At 44.7% G+C, this 23,616-nt stretch overlaps 1 long non-coding RNA gene across 1 annotated transcript; it reads left to right on the top strand.

Annotated features, from left to right (window-relative positions):
- Positions 1 to 285: 285 nt before the first annotated feature.
- Positions 286 to 9,446, top strand: LOC309817717. Its single transcript, XR_014296239.1, has 3 exons — positions 286 to 406; positions 8,513 to 8,729; positions 9,158 to 9,446. It is a non-coding gene; the product is annotated as an uncharacterized lncRNA (long non-coding RNA).
- The last annotated feature ends 14,170 nt before the right edge of the window (positions 9,447 to 23,616 follow it).

Here is a 23,616-nt window from a genome sequence, read left to right as displayed (position 1 = left end):
GTCCTGTGGACAGAGCCTGGGTTGAATTTGGGTCTGTTTGAGGTGAGTCTGTGTTTAGCCATATATGTCTTAGTGCTCCGAGGGTGGGTCTGGGGACCTCACAGATTGATATCTGGGAGTGTGTGAATTGAATCTTGGTCCCTTGATGTAATCTGGGGTCTCTAGAGGTGTGTTAGGATACTTGAGAAACCTCTGGTTTCCTTGAGTTGAATCTATGTCCTCCAAACCGAGTTTTGGTATCCTGAGGATGGCTTGATTCCTTTAAGTAGGTTGCGAGCCCCATATCTTTTACCCTGTGAACTTGCAGTATGTTTCTCATTTCCAGGTCTGTTGCTGAGGAATGCCTAAACTGAGTCTGGATTCCTGAAGTTAGTCTTCTTTGCTCTGAAGTGGATCTGGATCTGAGGTACTTCTTGTGGATTTAGAGCCACTTATGGGTCACTTGAAATAGATTTGGTTTCTCCTAGCTGGGTCCGATGTCTGCAGAACTGGGCCAGTGTACCTTGAAGTGGGTTTGAAGTTCCCCTACGTGTCATAACATAAATATATATAGTATAAATAATAAAATATATATGTGTATAATTATATATAAAATTATGTAATTATCTGTAAAACATATATTTTTATATAAACCTTATGATAACCATAAAGCAAACATCTACAGTAGATACACAAAAGATAAAGAATGGAATCAGAGCACACTAATCCAGAAAATCATCAATTTACAAAGGAAAGCAGCAAGAGAGGAAGAAAGGAACAGTGAAAGTACAAAACAGCCAGAAAATAATAGGACAGCATTGGTAAGTCTTTACCTATCAGTAATTAATCTACGTGTAAATGGATTGGATCATCCAGCGAAAAGACATAGAGTGGCTGGTTGGATAATAAAACAACCAACTACATGCTGCCTACAGGAGACTCACTTTACCTGTAAGGACACACATAGGCTCAAAGTAAAAGTATAGAAAAAGACATTCAATGGAAACCAAATGAAAACAGGGTAGCTATAGTTATATCAAACAACATCAACTTTAGCCAAAACATTAATGAAACAAAGATGATCATAATTTAGCCCGGCGGTCCCCAACCTTTTTGGCAGCAGGGACTGGTTTCATGGAAGACAATTCTTCCACGGACTGGGAAAAATTGCGGGGGGTGGGGGTGGGGGCGGGTGGGAGGGGATGGTTCGTGCTGTAATGCGAGCGATGGGGAACAACGGGGAGCGGCAGACGAAGCTTAATTCCCTCCCCTGCCGCTCGCCTCCTGCTGCGCAGCCCAGTTCCTAACAGTACTGGTCCGTGGCCCAGGGGTTGGGGACCCCTGCCTTAGACCACCTGAATATACCAAGTAAGTACTAACAGATCTGAAGGGAGAAAAACACATATTACAGTGATAGTAGGGGACTCCAGTACCTCATTTTCAACAGTAATAGATCATCCAGGCAGAAATTCAACAGCGAAACATTGGATTTGAGCTATACCTCAAACAAATGGACCTAATAGACATTTTTCAGAACATTCCATCCAACAACAGCAGAATACACATTCTTCTCCAGCACACACAGAACATCCTCCAGGACAGACCATGTGATGGGCCACAAAACAAGTTTTAACAAATGTAAGAAGATTAATATCATACCAAGAATCTCTTCTGACCATAATGGTATGAAACTAGAAATGAATAACAGAAGAAAAGTTCGAAAATTCACAAACGTGGAAATGAAGCGACACGTTTCTGAACAAACAGTGAGTCATAGAAGAAATTTAAATATCTTGAAACAAATGAAAATGGAAACATATATCAAAACCAATGGGGTACTGAAAAAGCGGTTCTAAGAGGCAAGTTTATTGCAATAAATGCCAACATTATGAAAAAAGAAAGATCTGAAATAAACAAACACCTCAAGGAAATAAGTACAAATTAAGACCAAAATTTCTTAAAAAGGAAGGATATAACAAAGAGTAGAAATAAATGAAATAGAGACCAGAAATAAAAAGAAAAGATCAAAGAACCTAACAGCTAGATTTTCAAAACGATAAACAAAATTGAGAGGCCTTTAGCTGGGCTAACTAAGAATAAAACAGAAAAGACTCAAATAAATAAAATCGGAAAAGAGAAAACATCACAATTGATACCACAGAAATACAAAGATCCTAAGAGACTAATGTGAACAATTTTATGACAACAAATTGATAAATTCTGAGAACATACAACCTACCAAGGCTGAATAATGAAGAAATAGAATATCTGAACAGATGAATAACAGGCAAGGAGATTGAATCAGTAATCAAAAGCCTCCTAACGCAAAAAAGCCCACGGCCACATGGTTTCACTGATAAATTCTACTAGATATTTAAAGAATTAATGCCAGTCCTTTTCAAACTCATTCCAGAAATTGAAGAACAAGAAGTACTCCTAAACTCATCTCATGAGGCTACTACTCTGATACCCAAAGCCAGATAAGGACACTACAAACAAAAGAATACTATAGACCCATATACCTGATGGAGATAGACACAAAATTTCTCAAAATATTAACAAATGGAATTCAATAGCTCATTAAAAGGATCATTCACCACGATCAGGTGGAAATTATCCCTGGGATGCAAGGATGCTTCAAAACATACAAATCAGGAAGTATGACACACCGCATTATTAATGAAAGATAAAAGTAATGTAATCATCTCAATAGATGGAGAAAAGGCACTTGACAAAATATAATGTCTTTTCGTGATAAACATACCTAATAAACCGGGTACAGAAGGTATATACTTCAACGCAATAAAGACCATATACAAACGCAGAGATAACATCATACTCTAAGCAGAAAGGGTAAAATCTCACCACTCCTATTCCACATTGTACATCAAGTCCTAGCTAGGACAGGTGGGCAAGAAAAAGAAATTAAAGGCATCCAATGTAAAAGGAAGAAGCAAAATTATCTTTGTTTGCAGGTGATTTGATATTATATGTAGAAAACCCTGTGGAGTCCACCACCAATTGCTAAAACTAATCAACAAGGTCATTAAAGTTGCAAGGTACAAACTTAACATATAATTGCATATTTGTACACTAACAACAAAACATCTGAAAAAAATAACATAGTCCAATTACAAAAAGCATCAAAATAATAAAACACTTAGAAATAAATTGCATGCAAGAGGTGAAAGATCTGTACATTAAAACAAAAAGGCTTTGATGAAGTTAGGAAAAACATGGAAAAATATCCCATATTCTTAGATCAGAATAATTAATTGAATTTCCCATACTATCCAAAGCCATTTATAGACTGAATGAAATCCCTATCAAATTTCCAATGGCTTTAAAATTTTTTTTGCCACGCCATGCGGTGTGCGGGAACTTATTTCCCCGACCAGGGATTGAACCTGTGCCCCCTGCAGTGGAAGTATGGAGTCTTAACCACTGGACCGCCAGGGAGGTTCCTCTGATGTCTTTTATTATAGAAATAGAAAAAGCAATTCTAAAATTTTTACAGAAGAACAGAAACCCTGAGTAGCCAAAGCAATCCTGAGAAAGAAGAACAAAGCTGGAGGCATCACACTTCCTGATTCCAAAGTATCACAGAGCTAGAGTAATCAAAAGAGTATAATACTGGCATAAAAGCAGACACCTAGATCAGTGGAACAGAATCAAGAACTCAGAAATAAATCTCCCAACTAATATTTGACAGGGGAACCAAAATGCTGAATGGGGAAAGAATGGTCTTTTCAATAAATGGTGTTGGGAAAACTGATAACCACAAGGAGAAAAATGAAATTTTACTCCTATCTGACACTATTCACAGAAATTAACTTGAAATGAATTACAGATTTAAGTAAGTCTATAAGAACTGGGACGATAGAACTCTTAGACGGAAATATAGGGGAAACACCTCCTTGATATTGGTGTTGGCAATAATCGTTTTGTATATGACACCAAAAGCACAGTCAACAAAAGCAGAACTTAACAAATTGGATCACATTAAACTAAAAAGCTTCTGCACAGCAAAAGAAACAACAAATGAAACGGCCATGTATGGAATGAGAGAAGATATCTGTAAGTCATACATCTAATAAGGGGTTAACATACAAGGTATGTGAAGAACTCATATAACTCAATGCCAAAAAAAAAGTAAATAAATAATGTGATTAAAAACTGGGCAGAGGAACTAACTAGGAATTTTTCCCAAGAAGACATAAGATGGCCAACAAGAGCGTGTAAAGATGTTCAACACTGGTAATCATCATCAAAATGCAAAACAGAACTACAATGAGCGATTATTGCGTACTTGTTAGGATGGCTATAATATCATCAAAAAGACAAGAGATAGCAAGTAATGGAGAGGGTGTGGAGGAAGGGAGACCTCCTACACTGTTGGTGGGAATGTAAGTTGGTGTAACCACTATGGACAACAGTATGAAAGTTCCTCAAAAAATTAGGAATAGAGCTACCATATGATCCAGCAACTGAGCTTCTATGGATATATAGAAAGAAAATACAAAGCAATATCTCCAACAGTCAAGATATAGAAACAATAGTCAAGATACGGAAACAGGGAATTCCCTGGAGGTCCAGTGATTAGGACTCCGCGCTTCAAGAGCATTCAGTCCCTGATTGGGGAACTAGTATCTTGCATGCTGCACGATGCAACCAAAAAAAAAAAAAAAGAGAGAGAGAGAGAGGTGGAAACAATCTATGCCCATTCATGGGATGAATGGATGAAGAAAACGCTGCATCTTTACCCATTCATCATGTTGTCTATCTATCTATCTATCTATACAGTGTAGTATTATTCAGTCATGAGGGAGAAAGAAATTCTGCCATTTGGCAAGGCAACATGGATGAACCACAAGGGTATTATCCTAATTAAGTCAGGCAGAGAAAGCAAAATACTGTAACTGCTTATACAGGGAAACTAGAAAAACGGAACTCATAGAAACAGATAGGGTTGTAGTTACCAGGGGCTTAGGGAGTGGGGAAAATGGGCAAATGTTGGTCAAAGGGTACAGACTTCCAGTTATAACATGAATTAGCTGTGGCAGGATCAAGATACAGCATGGTTACTGTAATTAATACTGTATTGTGCATTTGAAACTTGCTAAGAGAGTAGGTCATAACTGTTCTTACCACAGAAAGAAACGGTTAACTATGTGACATGATGGAGGAGTTAGCTAACTCTTTGCTGGGAATCATCTCTAGCATATGTGTATTAAATGAACACATTGTACACTTTAACTTTATTTATTGTTATATGCCAAACAACCTCAATAATGCAGAAAATATAAACTGTTTGCCAAGTAAGTCCAAAGATTTAATATCTGAATGGTTGGTTTTTGGGGAATTTATTTTGTTCCTTTGAATAGGCCATGCTTTCCTGTTGTATTGTTTTTGTTTGTTTGTTTTTTATCTCTTTTTTGAAAATCTGGCATTTGTAATAAACATTGCAGTCTGGGTTGGTGCAGGAGAAGACATTTACTAACTATTATGGAGAGAAGATTTGGGTCTTCTCAGGCCTTTTCTGGGTATGTGCCTCTGTAGGCTTCCACGTGTAGTTTTTTGTCAATTGTGTCCTATATACATCTACTTTTACATGTCTTATTTTCTAAGAGGCCCAGTCTTGTTTCTCCTAGGGCCTGAGGTGTTCCATTATATTCCTGTTCCCGTAATCTCTCGTACTCAGCCATTTGCAGGTCTTTACTATTCCGGCAGTTTTCACATGCTGTGGCACCTGCCATTGTTCAGTGGCCTCCAACCTATGTCCAAACCATGCTTCCAAACCGTTCTGAGCTTTCAGTCAGTAAGGACAGAAACCAACCCTTTGGCTACCATCAGTCCATAAAATGGCGAACATTTGGTTCTTTTTTTTTTTTTCTTCTATCCTGTAGGGGGAACCAGGGATTGGTTGTTTCTTTCCAATTGCAGGGTTTTGAGACTGGGAGGAGTTGGGACAAGAGCGCTATGGAATTTCTTAAGATCCTGAGTGTGGATTTTTCTGATTGTGCACTTGCTTGCTTGCTTCAGGTCCTGACTGGTTTCTAGAGCTCCCACAAAGGTATTTGAATTAATATATCACTGTTGAGTTGGTGTTGGAATGCGGGACGGGATCCTGGAGCTTCCTAGTTTGCCATCTTGATATCACCTCAGTCCTTGAATATTTTTCTGTTACCTTTAAAAATAATTAAAAACCCAGTATAAAACTTCATGACCACTGCTGGAAGAAGAGGGGGCGCTGAGAATTTCTCACAGGGTTATATTGAGTAAGTATCTCCTTCTCTGCCCTTATGATGCTTCCCCCTCTCTTGTTTTTTTTTACTTTCTTTTAACTGGCTCTCTTTAAATACCTTGGATACCACATGCTTTCTTTCCTCTAAACAAGTTATTTAAAGAGTAGTAACTCCCTTCTCAAATTTTGTTTGCTTGATTTTTACTCATCCTTCAGATTTTGATTCAAGCGTAAGTTTAATACCCATAGTTTTTCCATAGTTCATTATTATAGCTTTGTGCTCCTCTTGGTTGTGAGTGGTCATTTTTACAAATTCATTACTTTAAAATGTTTCTGAGTGTTATTGTAAAGCTGAATTGATAAGAGTAGTTCCTTGCACAGGGTACGAAATAAAGGGAGAAATACAATGGGGAGCACTGGAAGTGTCAGGAAAGGTTACTTATTGAGACTTAAATGTCTGACTCAGCTGGAAGGTATGAGATTTTGCCCTATTTCATTTCTTCTTTGGAATAGAGAAAGCATCTTTCAGTCATCTCGAGGATGAATGTCAAGCACAAAATTTTCCAAGTAGATAGAAGGAACTCAGATTTCTGATCAAATCATAAAGCTGACTTAGCTGCTACCTCATGACTCATATGATATGAAATATAAATTTATTCTTATATAATTGATTTTGTACTGGATTGGCCAGCAGAAATTCACCTTAAATGACATACTCTTCCCCTAAATTGAAAACTCAATTAGGGTAAAAGCTTCTTTCCTCATGTTTATGTGTTCCGTATATAGCACATTCTATGTGAGGACTTTGGCAAATAATGATTGAATAGTTTCTCTTTGCCCCAGATTGCCATCATAGCAAAGTGAATTTAGGTCTTGAGATAATTTTCTACAAATTTATACGATAAGTGTTCCTGAGTTGAGAGTGATGAGTAAGTAGGTATGGGCATGTGAATAAGTGTATAAGTAAAATATGGTATCATTTGTGTATTCATATCTGTAAATTATTTTAAACTATAATCAATCAGTATTTCATTAACTTCTATGTCAGGTCATATAGGCCTACCTAATTCCTTTACTTAATAAGTAGTGTGTAGTAGGTAAAGAAAGCCACGTGGTAATGCCCAAATAGATCATAATTTTTTCATGGTGTGGAACTGGGATATTGCTTGGCCCATTCCAAAAATGAAAGTTAATATTGAGATAGATAAAAATTTTAATTTAAAAATATTTAACTTCATTAAATTTCTTACGTATAACATCTCTAGTTGATTACTTGTGATAGAAGGAAGGTAGCTATCTCACTAGTAGTTATTGTGATGTCAGACATTCTGTACTCTGTAATCTCAGTCTCAACCTTGAGAGCTATTCTACTAGAATCCTCTCTTGCATTCACATACACGTGAGCCAACATGAAAGCTCCACTTTGCTTCTACCAGTTTTGGGGACTGTTTTTTCACTGATGTGGTAGTAAGTGATAGATACCTGGGATTTTTCTCCTCTTTTTTGTCTTAGTACTGGGGAAGATACTTTTGTTTTTCTTTAACCTCTTAAAATATCTTCTGTTTTTCTCATTATTTTTTTAATCTCATTTCCTATTTCTTATTCATTCTTCTCTTTCACTTAATCTTCCATTTTTGCAACCTTTATCCCTTCTCACTCTTCTCTGTATTCTCCTCTTTTCCCTCTTCATCAAATAAAAAATGTAGGATGACAAATCTCATTAGTCATTCAACAAGATGTTGTTTTTCATGTTATGTTTACCTCTTCCCCTCCCTATCTGACCCTTTTAGTACCTAATTCTCAAAAGCAGTGGTTAAGCTCATCGACCCCAATGACTGCCCCACCGTCAGCATCCAGTGACACCCCATGGCTAGTATCCATGGCTGAAACCCGCCAGGGCATTATTATTCATGAGTCGGTGGTGGATCCTCTCCATAGCCAGCTGTCTGACTAAACTTTGGGTATACCTAGAGCCATAAGGGAATCACAGTTGTGTTTATTTTTTATATTTGCTTCATTACAATTAACTATATTGGCTTTGGATTTTGATGTATTAAAAGGACGTTTATCTTCTTTGGAAAATATATTAAAAAGGAAGCTTGAAGTTCTAAAACTCAAATTGTATTCAGTGTGTAATGTAGAACTTCAGTATACAGGGATATAAAGTAGAAATTTGTTGGATTATATTGCTAAGTAAGTAAAAGACCTTATACTGGCAGACATTTTGGCTTAAATGGATGTTTTTCTCACTCTAATTTTATTATGTTCTTTATTTTTCTTTTCCCTTAGGAAACATTTAAACTCTGACATTTCAGGAGTCACGGACCAAGAAGGTATCTTACATGGTTATAGGCCTGAAAAGATCAAGTCAAAGGAGACACAGCGGTGGTCATCCTGCGATACCCTATCAGGAGGGAAGAAATACTGCTTTCTCACACTTACAACATCTTCTGGAAGAGCTGTTATAACTGCTCATACAGACACTGCAGGGTATACCAATATCAGAGTAAGCCACAAAAGATATGGTCTGTTGTATCATAAATGTAGTTTAGAAATTAATATAAAAAAGCAAATGAAACAGAAAATAAAATGGAAACTTTAAAAACTATTAATAATTAAATCCATATTACTCCACTTTACAGGGAGAAACAACTGAGTCCTTAAGGAAGTAAAGTAACTATCAATGGTTACAATTATTCTGTGTTCTATTATTCTGTTTAGCAAGGATTTGGGAACAGCTACAAATTCCAAGAGTGTATAACATAAGTGTATATGAGATGAGATGGAAGCAAAGAAGTGAGGGTATTTCAGGAATTTTATGTAATTAAAAAAATTGAAAGATATACTGTAAAAATCTTAGGAAGCTATGGTATAAAATATTTAAGAGACATAATAACACATATCTCACAATCCTTCCTATATCTGTTCCTTCAGACCACGGTAACTCTGGGAACAGTACCAAGAAGCTGTCAGTTAAGCTGGTGGACCTCTCATTCTGCCACCATCAACATATCCACCCGACTGAAAGTAACAATTTTTGCATCTGGAGTCATCCAGAAGACTGCTGGGTACTTACTGTATAAGGGCAGTTACCTTTGGGGTGACATATAAAAATGTGTGTAAAATTCTATGAAATATATGTACACTTTCATTTATGCAAGATGAATAAATTCTGGATATATGCTGTACAACATGCTGTATACAGATTGACAAATGTTATACAATATGCTTAAAATTTTAAGAGGGTAGCTGTCACGTTAAACGATACATAAAAAAAAGTTTAATGTAAAATAGATAACTAATAAGAACCTGCTGTATAAAAAATAAATTTAATTTAATTTAAAAAAAAGAAAGCTTTTTCCACTGCAATTCACAGATGTAATCTTTATGAGGGTTACATAATCATATAGATATATGTAAACATATATCATCACTATGTAAAAGAGGATGCATAGAGACATTTATTCTTCAGATCAAAAACAAAGCTGGATGGTACTTAGTGACCACCTAGAGGGGTGGGATAGGGAGGGTGGGAGGGATACATAAGAGGGAGGGGATATGGGGATATATGTATATGTATAGCTGATTCACTTTGTTAAACAGCAGAAACTAACACACCACTATAAAGCAATTATACTCCAATAAAGATGTTTTTAAAAAAAGAAAAAGAAAATAAAATAAAGCTGGAATATTTTCATTGAGAAGTAGAGAACTTACTAAAAATAATCTTTGAAACTATGGAAAGAACAGGAGGTTATGATGCTTGCATTGTAGCAAAATGAACAAAGGAAAAATGTTAAGCGTTGAGATCAGGGGGTAACAACATAAAGCCCTTGGCCTTTACTCTGAGTGTCATTCTGCCTGCTTGGATGAGAACAAATGCTGGGATAAGGATGGGTGAGAAGGAAGCAGGAATGATGGCTTGAACCAGATCAAAAGCAGTAGAGGTAGTCTGCCTAGAAATACCCAGCTAAGGGGATAATAAGTGACATCCAAATAAAGTTGCTGAATATGTAGTTTACTTTTTATAATGTTCTCTAAATTCCCCCTACTATTTTCCTCTTTTAATCAGCATTATGGTTATTTGTACCTAAGTGGTTTAATGGACCTCCTTGAAGTAGGCACATGTTTGTCATGTCATTTGGAATTTATATGTGGTAGAAAAAAAGATAAACCTTATATATTTTAATGTCCTTATAAACAATGTTAAGCATATACATAATGTATAAATATGTATCTTATAATTCACTTATATTATATACCTATATGTAATGTGGATATGTTTCTTATGTATTTAATATATGCCTATCTATCTCATATATATATGGGTTATCTTTGTTGCCTTATTCAGATACAGCAGGGTAGTCCTGTTCTCTGTCACTTTGGCAACCACTGGGAACTGGTAGGCCTGGTCAGTGAGTCCTCGGTGGCCTGTTATGACCCAGTTCTTGTGACCAAGACAGCCCCCTGCCTATCTTGGATGAGATGGCTAATCAAGGCACCCCAGAAGCCACTGGATCCTATTTTTTCTCTACCCTGCAGTTTTTCTCCTGGGGTAGGACGTGGTATACAAGACAGGCTTAGCCTGAACAGGGCCTCTACCATTTTGACCTCCCATGGATTCTCTGAACAGTCATGGAGGAGAAGATTAGGTACTTTCCCACCGAACAGACAGCGCTGAAATCCTCCTCCACTATTTTTTGGGTCAAATAATGGAGACTCATTTCCTGGCAGCACACAGTTACGCCTTCAAAGCAGTCAGCTCTCCTCCGCTAGCACATTCCCAATGGTACAATCTTGGACCTCTCCTCTTGCCACATCATGGGATCCTTCTCATACAGCTATGCCCTGGAGTACCCCAGTGGCTGATATTTCTGATCCTTCTGTTCTGTCTGGACCTCAGAACACTCCAACACCTGATATACCTACACCCTGGAACCTTCCTCACAGAGACGCAATGAAATATAAGTATCAAACTATGACAGATTCACTAAGATCCTGGGTTAAACCTTTAGGTGGTATAACTGGGCTTCATACTCCACCGTTAGGTAATGCTGGTGGATCACATGTTCTGTTTTCAAGTGACATAGCTGGATCAAAAGTTCATTCTGAGATTAATACTGTTCAGTCTCAAGTTCAGTCTAGTAAGGCTCCTTTCCATGGTCAACTTCTAGCTAGACCCTGGCTAGAAATTACACCTGGTGTTGGACCTTGGACCCATTTTGTGCCTGATAAAACAGGAATAGTTACGCAAATTCAATCTAGTGAGGAGAGTGTTAGAACCCAAATACATCATGTAGCTGATAGAGTTGATGCTGTTGTTAAACCAGTAACTTATAACTTGCAACCATGGGTCCCTTTAATTGTTAATAAAATTGGATTCTGGGCTCATTCCATACTATATGAAGAGAGATCCCAATATCCTATGGTAACCGATACCTTGGAACCCTGGTTTCAGCCTGTCTTAAATATAGTTAGATCCCAAGGACCTATACAAAAGACAGAAGCATACAGGCTTCTCCCTGAATCTAAGTCAACTCAATTTTGGACTGCATCAACTCTTAACAGGAACTTTACTTGAGCTCCATCTGCAGTCAATACAATTACATCTTTGGCCCAGTATAAGACAAGGACGATCAGATCCTTAAGTCAAGTGGGTAGAAGGAGTCCATTGAATAAACATGACACTGTATAGTCAAACCCCAGATGCACCCTAAAGATACAACATGGCTTTTGGTTCATACAGTTACTCAGGTAAGTGATCCTTTAATCCACTCTAAAGTTGGTACAATCAGACCGTGGCCTCAGCCTGAAGCTGACATTGTCCAAACTTGGACCCAGTCAGGAACGCAATCAGCAAGACCTTTGACTCAATTAAAAGCCGATACAACCAAACCATGGTTACAGACTAAAGGAAGCAGACCCTGGATTCAGACTAAATTCCAAATTGCCAGACCCAGAACTCAGACTGAAGAAGGTAAAGATAGACATTGGATTCAGCCAGAAGCAGATGCAATCAAATATTGGACCCACACTGAAACTGAAACAATCAGACCCTGGAACCATCCTGAAGCTGGTACAGCCAGATCTTGGTTCTGGACAAAACCGGATCAAATGGGAGAGAGGACCCAGGCAGACTTTAAAACACTCCACTCTTGGACTCAGCCTGAAGTTGACGTGGTTAGACCATGGATTCAGTCTGAAGCTGGTAGTATCAAACAATGGACAAAGCCTGAATCATCTACATTCAGACTCATGACACAGTCTAAAGTTAATACAGTCATAGCATGGACTAGGCATGAAGCTGATGCTGTCAGACTTCGGTTGCAAACACAAACTGATAAAATCAGAACCTGGAGCCAACCTGAATCTCCGACAATCATTTCTTGGTCTGAGCCTGAATCTGATAGAGTCAGACCTTGGTTGAATACTCAAATGGATGGATACGTGCAAACCTTGGATCGAGACAGAATTTGAAACAGCCCACTCCTGGGCCCAATCTGAAGGTGATCTAGCCAGATCCTGGACTCAGTTTGAAGCTGAAAATGTCAAACACTGGTTCCAGACTCAAATGGAGACAGTCACACTGTGGACAGAGCCAGTAATCAAAACATCCCACCACTGGATACAGTCCACAAAGGAAAATAGTCAAGCCCTGGAACCAACCCGATAAGGTGGAAACTTGGATACAACATGAGGCTTTTACGGTCAGGCCCTGGGATGAGTTTGAAGGTGATAAAGATAGATTGTGGACTCAGTCTGAAGCGGACACGATGAGACTCTGGATTCAGCCTATAACTGATACAGTCACACAGTGCACTCAGGGTGAACTTTCAGAAATAAATCCATGGACAAAAACTATAGCTGACACATTCACATGGTGGACCCAGGCTGAATCTCTAGCAGTAAATCCCTGGGTGCAGTCTGACAATGATACTGTTAGACCGTGGACGCAGACTGACTCTCTCACAGCAAATTCTTGGACACAGCCTCTACCTGATACATTTACACAGTGGACCCAAGGCGAACCTTCAGAAATAATTCCCTGGACAAAAGCTGAAGCTGATGCTACACCTTGGATTCAGGCTGAGACCCCAGCAGTAAATCCCTGGACACAGTCTGAAACTGACATAGTCACAGTATGGACTCAAGCTGAATCTTCAGCAGTAAATCCCTGGACAGACACTGCAGCTGGAACAGTTCCTCAGTGGAAAAAGCTGAATCTCTAGCAGTAAATTCATGGACACAGCCTGTAGTTGATATAGTCACGCGGTATACTACATTTCTGGACATTGTCTGAAATGGATACAGTCACAACATGGACCCCAACAGAATCTTTAGCAGTAAATTCCTGGAGGCAGTCTGAAACTGGCAGTTATCTCAACATGGACCAATAAAGTAAATCTAGAAATAAATCCCTGGATACACTATGAGACTGATACAGTCACAGCTTGGAAGAAACTCCACAAGCAGGCAGAAACTCCGCAAGTAAACACATGGACACACGCTGTAGCTGATGCAGCTCCATCATGGACTCAGGCTGAATCTTCAGCTGTAATCCCTGGATGGAGGCTGAAACTGATACAGTCACAGCATGAACTCAAGTTGAATCTTTAGCGAATCCCTGGACAGAGACTGTATCTTCCACAGTCATACCATGGACCCAGGCTGAATCTCTAGCAGTAAATCCATGGACACAAGCTGCAACTGATGTAGACATGCTATGGACCCAGGCTGATTCTCTAGCAGTAAGTCCCTGGACAGTGCCTGCATCTGATAGTGTTACACAGTGGATCCAAACTGAACTTCCAACAGAAAATCAGTGGACAGACAATGTATCTGATACAATCATATAATTTACCCAGGCTTAATTTCCTGTAGTAGAGACCTGGACACATCCTCTGGCTGATGTAGTAACACCATGGACTCAGGATATCCCTTTGCACAACCTATAGTCACACTATTTACTCAGGCTCTCACTCCAGAAGTAAATCCTTGGTCAAGGCCTGAGGCTGATACAGTCACACCATGGATCCAGGTTGAATCTGCAGAAGAAAATGCCTGGACAGAGGCTGGTTCGTGGAATGTAAACCCTGGATAGAGACTGTATCTGATATAGTCACACCAGGAACCAAGTATGATTCTTCAGAAGCAAAACTTGGGATACTGCCTGAGGCAGGTACATTTGAACTGTGACTCCAGTCTCCAGCAGTAAATCCCTGGACACAACCTGCAGCTGACACAGTCACAAAGTAGACACAGACTAAATCTCCATTAGTAAATATGTGGACTCAGGCTCCATTTCCAGTGGTAAATACCTGGACACAGTCTGAATCACTACCAGTAAATATTTTGACAGAAACGGAATCCCTAGCTCTAAATCCACCAATACAGCCTGAGGCTAGGACAGTCACATTGTGGATTCAGGCTGAATCCCCATCAGTAAATCTTTGCATACAAGCTGTAGCTTCCAGAGTCATACCATGGGCCCAGGCTGAATATTCAGCAGTAAACCCACTGACACAGGCTGTAGCCAATGCACTCACACTGTGGACCCAGGCTGAATCTCTAGCATCGCATCCCACACTGTGGACCCAGGCTGAATCTCTAGCATCGCATCCCTGGCCAAAGTCTATGGTGAATACAATCACAGAATGGGCCCTGGATGCATTTGCAGAGACCGTGTTGGGGGCTCTACACTTTCAGCGCGTGAGCTCGTGTCTCTTTCTCTGACTGCGGCCGGGAGCCCCTCTGTCAGATATCCCGCCGCGCTGCCTGTCTAAAGCGATCACATCCTCCGGTCCCTATGCCCTTCTCTCCTGGCACATCTCTGTCCGGTGCCGCTGGGGGCACATTCTCTCTGTGTATCACACAGAACCTGAAGGAGGTCTGCCCCAGGTGACCCTGGCAGGGCCCCTGGCTTCTAAGTCAGGCTCTTCGGTGTCACCTGGCCAACCCGTTACCAGGGGGTCAGCGGACCTACAGCCGAGCGGTAGGCTCGGCCAACACAGAGCTACCGAGACGAACGGAAAGGTAGCCTTGTCCTTGACGAAGTCAGTGAGGCCCCGAGTGGGCAGAGGGCCTCCCGGCGAATGAAGAGGGTGCTGCTTTCTGCACCAGGGACGGGTTGACGCTGGCCCCCGGGGCAGGCAAGATTCCCAGGGTGGCCATCAGGGTGGGGGCTCTGTGCGTGTTTAGCAGTAAACAGCAGGGCAGACGGGAAGGGAGTCCACCTCCTCTTTTCAGCCTCACCTTCAGAGACTAATTTCTTCACCCAAGTGCTGTCCATCTTCAGGACATTGTAGCACACACGTAGCCACGACCTGGTTCCCAGTGGCCTCCCACAGCTGCCTGAGGGGGAAAGAGAAACCAGCTGAGGGCAAACACCTACAGAGCAAAGGGAGCCCTGGAGCACCTCTCTAAGCAGACGGCCCGGGGACACGCGAACCAACCTGAGAGCTCCAGGAAGAGGAAAGCGTGTCCCAAGTCGGCTGGGCCCCTAGCACCTTGTCTTCCTGTATGGGGCCACAGACAGGGGCACGGGGAATGGAATCGAGCCTGCGTGCTCCCCACGGTCAACCTGTCGAAGGCAACCGGGAGGAAACAACACAGGTGCACGTGACTCAGCTCCCACTGCGCCCACTTTCAACCACACCATCCCGTAGGCAGGGCAATCGTTCCAAGAACAACCCGTGGAGCTAAATGTGCACATGGGCTAGATCCACAGAGGGGAGGCGGGGACAGAAATCAACTGGGACAGTAAACAAGGGGGCGCTGACCAAAATCCTTTCTCGTGGAAACACGTACGTGTAGAGTTCTGCTCAGGTACCTGCCCGTGTGTGGTGTGGGGGGGGGGGGGCGTGGGGGGGGCACGTGATGCACGTGTGTGCTCAGGAATAGGCACGACTACTGTCATGCATGCGTGGACGTTGGGATGGACGCGGGGACGTGGAAAAGCTTAAAGAGCTCAGAGATCGTACGTAAACTGTGGGCCAGTTGAAGCCCCCAGGCCAGGGAATCCAGCCCAGAGATACCACCCGTGGAGCAAAGTGTAAGGGGCATCACACGCCAGCACCCTCGACCAGGGGCTGAGACTAGAGGGAGGAAGAAAGCACCTGTGGAAGGACAGGGAGGATGCAAAGTACGTGAGAATCACAAAGGGCCCGATGCCCAGGCCCAAAGAGGAAAGACCCACCCCCCACCCCTCCAGCCCCACTCCCATCTCAGCTACAGCCACCTTTATCTCCTTCTCCAGTGCATGAGCAACCTTTCCCCCACCCCTGTGTAGGCCCTTGAGAAACACCTGGCCTTTGTTTCATAAGGTTTGGCACACCGACCCACACCGAGGCATAACCGACTGCCTCACACTGATTTTGTTGGTTTAAGACATCACTCTAATGTTCTGACAACCCTTGTGGCTGAGCAGTATGGCCGTGATGGCTTAGCTGGATTCTACCCCTGCTCCCCTGTCCCACAAGACTGGGGCGAAGGGCTGGGCTGGGCTGTGATCTCATTTAGAAGGTGGACGAGAGCAGAACCACTTTCACAGGGCATCCTTAGGGTCGGCAAAATTCACATCCTCGGGTTGGCAGTGGTGAAGGCATGCATGCGTGCGTGGTGGCCCTCGACTGGGTGCAGTCCTCAGCACCTCAGTGTGTGCGCACGTGTCCAAATAAAGTTTCTGGCGTTCCCCAGTGCCACCAAAGCGTGTCGTCCCTCTCTCGGTCTCTCAAAACACAGGATGGCCAAGTCAACTTCGTCTTGTGCCATGTGTCAATGTCCGTTCCCGGAGGGACGCTTGTCACCTTATGTTGGCTAGCAGAAAGGCAATTTCTGCCTGCCACTCAAGCGTTTGAAAGGCACTATGCAAGCGTGTGGTCACACAAAGTCCGAGAACCCGTGGGTGCCAATCACACACGAGGAGAGGTCTTTTGGTGCCAGGCAAGGTAGAATTTCTCGGAGAGTTTAAGCATCCAGAGGGGATCCCAGGAGAGTGGGCCACAGAGGGAGGGAGCAGATACATACAGAAACAAGAACGCGCGCACACACACACACACACAGAAAGACAAAGGGGAGACAGACACTCAGACGGAGCTCTTCACTGCGTGGCTTTTCTGCTCTTGAGCAAAGGAATTCAAGTCGAGCAAAGAGCTGGGTTTGCCCGACACTCCCCTCTCATGCCACAGAGCTTCGGGCTCTCTGTCCCCTGGAAGAAAAGTATCCAGCAACTTCGGCCACCATGCATTTCCTTGTACATTTTCTGAGAGCTCCCAGTGGTTAAAGGTCCCGAGGCAAACCGGATTCTGATTTTCTGATTTTGGAGCGGGAACTCCTGGCTCCAACTGGTACAGGCCACATAGGTATCACAGGGCACCCGGGCACCCCAGACACAAGGCCGGAGGCCTCCCTGGAGGCGAGCTCCTTGTGGAACCTGGGCTGCTAAGTCCGGGGTGCAGAAGGGGTATTTTGGGGGAGCCGGCAATCCCGGAAACCGACCTGTTTCCACAGGGTGAAGGGCGAGGCAGCCGAGGGTGACGCCCACTGTCCTCGCCCTGATTGGTCGTGATGGGGCCGAGCGGCCTGGGCGTGGCTTGGAGCTGCTTCCTGCCAACTGGACACGCATGCCTGGTGTCCAAAGCTCCTGCGCATGCGTTTCAGCGCTCTTCACCGCAGAGGCTCCTGGGAACGATTCAGTCCGCAGCGAAGCGCGATTGTAGTCGCTGGGTCTGCGTGGTGCTTGGCACACGTGCTGAGCTTCCAACTGCCGTACCTTAGCCACTGCCCCAGCTCAGAGCCAGGTCTGCATGGGCACTGAGGCGGGACCCGCGGTCATCTTAGGTGTGGGAGGGGGTCCTCAGGAAGCAGGGGCCCGCGGGTCCCCAGGTGTGGTGCGGGAGGTGGGTAGGGTGCTGGCCCTAGCTGATGGGTGGGGCGAGGAGGCCGCCATCTTTATCGGGGAGGTGGTGCGCCAATGCGCGGCCCTGTTGGAGGGAGAGGTGGCGCGGATCATGGAGGTGTTTTGGCAGCCTGTGGAGGACATGATGGAAGAGGTGGAGGTGGTGGCGGAGAAGCAGCAGCAGCAGGTGGTGGCGGAAGAGCAGGAGGAGAAGCCCCAGGAGCAGGGGCAGGAGGAGCCAGGGCCGTCCCCGAAGAGCGCCTCGCTGGAGGCGCTGAAGGTCTTGCAGTTACAGCTGGAGCCTGTGAATAGGGAGTGCAGCCGACAACACTTTCGTCTCAAGGTCACAACACTTCGGAGGCGGAAGCCTTATCTGGAACACAGAAGCACCATCATCCAGAGCATCCCTGGCTTCTGGGTCAAAGTTGTATCCTTAATTTTGTATTTGAGAGACCACGTTGTGGCCGGGCTAGTGCAAGGGGTACCTAACATAGCGGGCCGTTTGGGTACCAAAATGTATCCGTTGGATTGTGCATTGTGGGCACACTCAGGGAAATGTGATCCTGAAATTCTGCGGTCATGCTGATTTTCTGCATAGCAGGAAGTAAGACTAGGGCTTTAGTTGCAGAGGTCCAAAAAGGTACTGTCATTAGTACCAGGGCCTCTTGAGACACAAGAGTTGTCTTGTGCACAGGTTCTTCTTGGAATAACCATCAGGGAAAACGGAGGTGAGAGTGGGGAGTTATGAAAGCGCATCCTAGTTAGAGCCAGGAGTGTTTGCTGTGCGGAAGTAAGCTTGTTCTGTCCAGATGGAGATCAGGGCCTCCCTCTCAGAATCGGAGGCTCCCTGTTTTAGTGCACAGATATGCACACCCCGAGGGGCTCATTGTTCCTTCGTGCAGTCTGTATTGAAGGAATAGGACTAGATGCTAGTGGGGCCTTGAGATCAGACACTCCCAGGCCACTGTCCAGGCTCGCTCTGTTCTCCCAGCCCTTTCACCTCCGGCATCTAGAGGCTCCTTGACGTAAAGCAGTTTGTGAACCACCCCCGGATGTCGGCCATGATTAGCACCCAAGATAAAGACATGCTTAGCTACATGACCAACTTGAAGGTCAGGCAGGGGAGGAGAGGGGAAATGATTTATCCTGGAAAACAGGAAAGAGCAGGTGTGCTGGAGAGAGATTTCACCCTCCGCCTCCACTTCGTCCTGGCAGGTGGAGGAACTCACATATCCCAGTGATTACCGCAAGATCATGTTGTTTTTCCGGAAGAACCCCTATTTCCAGAATGAGGTGGTTGTTAAGGAGTATCTCATTGAGGTCACTGGTAAGAGACAGCTCCCTGGATCGTGGGGGAGGGCAGATGGGGTGAGGTGAACTTGAAACGTGATTTAGGCCCTTGTCCCACGCTCCTTTTCCCCCAGGATATAGGGCATCTCATCTCGCTCCAATTCAGTGGCACCGTCGTTTTGAAAAGGAGGTGTATAGCCGCAGGCACAACAACAGCGGCCTTAACTTCTTCAACTGGTTCTCTGACCACAGCTGTGTAGGATCTAGCAGGATTGCTGAGGTGGGGTGCCTCTGGGCCTCCTCAGCAATGGCGATGTTGTTCGGCTGGTCGGGGGGAGGGGTGTGGACCTGGCCTGGCCTGGCCTGTCCCGACCTGGCCCCTTTCCCCTACCAGATCATCGGCGAGGACCTGTGGCCCAATCCCCTGCGCTACTACCCGAGGGAGAAAGGCCCCACCGGGACAGGTCACCGAGAGGAGGACAGGTGGGTAAGGAGCCCAGGGGCTGGGCGCTGAAACGAGTAAGCTGGGTCGTTTATTTCACTCATGGAGGAGTTGAGGCTCAGAGGCATACAGTGACACCAGGGCGTGAGGGCGTCAGGGTGCGATAGCACATCTGGAAAACTGCAGTGCAGGACTGGTTCTGACTAGGGAAGCTTTAGGCGAGTGAAGCAGCATGAGAGTCAAAGTCACTGAGATTCAAAGGTGCACGTCTCTGAACTGTCATTCCATGGCCATCAACCCCACCCTCAGGCCTCCTGTAACGCCCCCTTAAATTTGGGCTTGCCTTTGGGCTTGCCTCAGGTTCCCCCCACCACCCCATTTCCACAAAGGTCTGTGAGTCCCCTTTGTGCAAAGCCTTACCCCGCTGTCCCATCATTTTTTTCTGTTTTGATCATCACCGTCATCTTTTACTTTTCTTATGCATCTTCTTCACCTGCCATGGCTATTGTGAGAACAGTGGCCATTTTGCGTCGATTATGAAGAAAAGTTTCTAATATGCGGTTTTAGGAAATGTAAGAGATCACAGGGGATGTGACTCTGTCTCCTGGGCAGGGCCTTAAAAAGTTAAAGCGGTCTTTAGCATCGTTCAGAGAGGTTGGGTTATTATGTGTGTGCCTGTGTGTGTTTTCAAAGGCACTCCCGATCTTGAGATGCGTGTGATGGAGCATCACCCTTGACCTAAGAAGCTGCTTTGGGTGAAGGCGAACGGTCAACGTGGTTGTCGTGCACACGAAGAAACGAAGAGAGGTCTGGTGGTGAGACGTACAGAGAGGGAGACACCAGTAAACCTGGAATAAAACCGGAAGATAAATAAGCAGCGTCAGTTGTATGTGTTTGTGTGGTGTTTGTGCAGGGGCTCAGGGTAGACACATCAGCCCCAGGCAGGCTTCTCAGTTTGCTGCCTGGGAATTACCAGGCCATGGAGAGTTGTAGAGGTGGGGGGAAATCATACTTTGGGATTGCATCAGAGGATGCAGTTCTGCCTGTGGGATGGGGGTTGGGGAGGAAGGAGAAATAAGAGAAGGACTGGTTAACTGGGGCCTGTCATTTTTCCAAGGGAAATGCGGAAGTTCAAGGAAAGGGCCTGGTGAGCAAGGGCCTGAGATTGAAATGCTGGAAGTTAATTTTGTTGGATAGTGGTCCTCCATGTATCCTCCCTGTTGCATATCATCAGACACTTTAATGGGATACAACGGGGGGAAGCCTTAGCATTTAATTCACTGTTGGACCGGATGCCCTTCTAGTGCATATGAACACAGGGTCTTTTGCTGAGACAATTAGCCCCTCAGGGCTAGGGTTCCAGACAACATCTCAGGACATGGGGGTATAAGGTGTATGGAGGACATGTGAGGAGGTGAGGGAGACACGGGTGGGAAGGCAGTGAGGATGTTAGTTTGCTCTGGCAAAGGTGACCAGGGGAAAAGGTAAGTTTGCTGGGAAACGGCTAAGCAAACAAAAACGGAGTCCCTCACATCTGAGTGAACTCACGTGAACTCTGTTCTTTTTTCCGGGGGACTCAGTTTGGGTACGAAAGGGCACACGGGGAGAGGGGAGAGGTGGGGGGAGTGGGGAGTTGGGGATGTTAAACAGGCAAGTGCCAGGCCACCCAGCTGTGTGCTCTCTGTCCCGTGGCGGCACAGTGGTTAATATCCCTATTTTCAGACAGGCTTAAGCCCTCTGCCCAAGGCCCGCTTCAGGCCAGGTCCCCAGAAAGTAAACATTTTTCTCATGAACAGTCTGGTAGAGGTGTCCCATCCTCGCTGAATGGCTGGGCACACCGTGTTTCAACCACAGAGGCACTGTCCTCCTTCTGGGGCCTTGCCAGCAGTCTGTGCCCCTGAGGCCAATGGGAAGACCTAGAGCATACCGAGCTCACCCAGGAAGTGGTGAGCACTTCAGGTGCTCCTTGCCAAGTGGCTGGCTGCTTCCCAGAAGCACGTCTGTCTCTGGACCAGGCAAAGGACAGACTCTGCCACAAACGGAGCAGGGAATGTTCAATGTTTGTCCCCCCAGTGTTCTTCTCTCTTCCCAGATACAGCGGCTCCAGCACAGGCGTCCCTGAGGGTGGCATATTGACAGTACCATTTCCGTCCCACATGTTGAGCTCTCGCTCAACGACTTTTGGTAGAAGAGCCTTCTCCCAAAAGCCCCAGCTCGTTCCAGGATGAGGGTTTGACAATCAAAGTTCATGGAGTCACAGATGTCCCCTTCAAAGTGCACTGAGTTAGATCGCCTGCTCGGTGTCAGGTTTTGTAATGAACATCTACATCCCAGCTATGCCCCTTCTACAGTGGAGACATCCGAAGGTCTAGAAGGCGAGGCTTGGCCTTTGCCCGCTGCTGTCCCCACAACCACCCCACAGACACTGTGGAAACAGGTCTTCTCAGCTTCTCGCACTGTACACCTCAAGGAACCCTTGGGGCTTCCACATGGTGGTCCCTGTCTTTCCTGGTGCTGGTAAAAATAAACTATGCTCTGATAACCCTGCAGTGGGAGTGGGACAGCATACTGGTGCGTGGTCTTAGGCAACCTCAGACGGGGCTTGTTCTAAGGACTCCAGGATATTTATCCACATCCAGAACATTTAGTAAGGTCTTGCAAAGGACTTAATCACCAAAGCAAAGGAGTTGGGACTCCTAACATCTCCTGCCAGTGCTTAGGTACCAAGGCTATGCTTAGGCCTGACCTGTCCTGGAGTGAAGCTGGGCAGACGTTCATGGATCAGGTAGCGGAACTGTAAACTGTGGACGGTTGACTTGATTGTCATTCTCTGGAGACTTGGCATGATGTGTGCCCCAGAGGCTATAGCTTACTGAGTTTCCTCCTGGGCTACAGAGCTTAGACGTAGGTGTGACCCGGTCTCTTAAGGGCTTTTTCACGTGGGGCCTAATATCTAGGTGCGAGTAGATTGAATGCACAGTTGCACACGTTGCCTGAGGTTTTCTTCCGTTGAACTTCAGGGCATGTGAGGCCCAGCAGATTACTGATCAATCTATGAGCATTCTGGCTCAATCACTCTGAGCCACGTTTGCGTTTCCTGGTCTCTGGACATGTTCATGTTTTCCTCTGTCTGAAATGAAGATGGTGTGTCTGTGTTGTGTTTGCCCATGATCTCTCACTCTGAGCGTGAGTTGGTGTTCCTTCCTCTGGCTTTGCCCATGCCTTCGTCTCTCTGATCTTCCACCCATGCCTGTGCCCATATGCACGCCTCTAGTGCCATAGCTGTCGCAGTCTGTTCATGTCCCTGTTTCGATACACGTGCTCTGGGTTGCTGTTACTCACTTACTTATTTGTTAAGGTTTGTGTGTCTGAGTTGGTCTGTGCCTGCGTTCCACCCTTTCCTCCATTCCTGCATCAAATGCTTCCACCACCTTGAACTGGGACTTTTTTGTGAGTTCCGTTGTCTTTGTGAGCAACAAGAAATGCTTTATTGCAGGTGGAGTTAGCAGTGACACACATTTGGAAACAGAGGAATAGGCATGCCCTTGTGGCAAATCACCGACAGACAAGAATATCTTGGTGGAGGTGAGAATATCAATTACGGCCCCCAGAGGGTGATGAGGACATTGAGGGAATGCATTTGCCAGGGAAGCTTCCAGGAGGAGAACGTTTGGGGTTGACTTGTTAGTGTTTTGTAAACACTAGTGCAGGAGTGAAGGAAGATGACTCTTATTCCTCCCCATTTTATTCTTGCGTTGGTCATTA

Source organism: Grampus griseus, assembly GCF_964374135.1.
Source record: "Grampus griseus genome assembly, chromosome: Y".
Classification (NCBI taxonomy): Eukaryota; Metazoa; Chordata; class Mammalia; order Artiodactyla; family Delphinidae; genus Grampus; species Grampus griseus.
The sequence above is the reverse complement of the archived record's forward strand: the minus strand, read 5'-3'. Positions and strand labels throughout refer to the sequence as shown.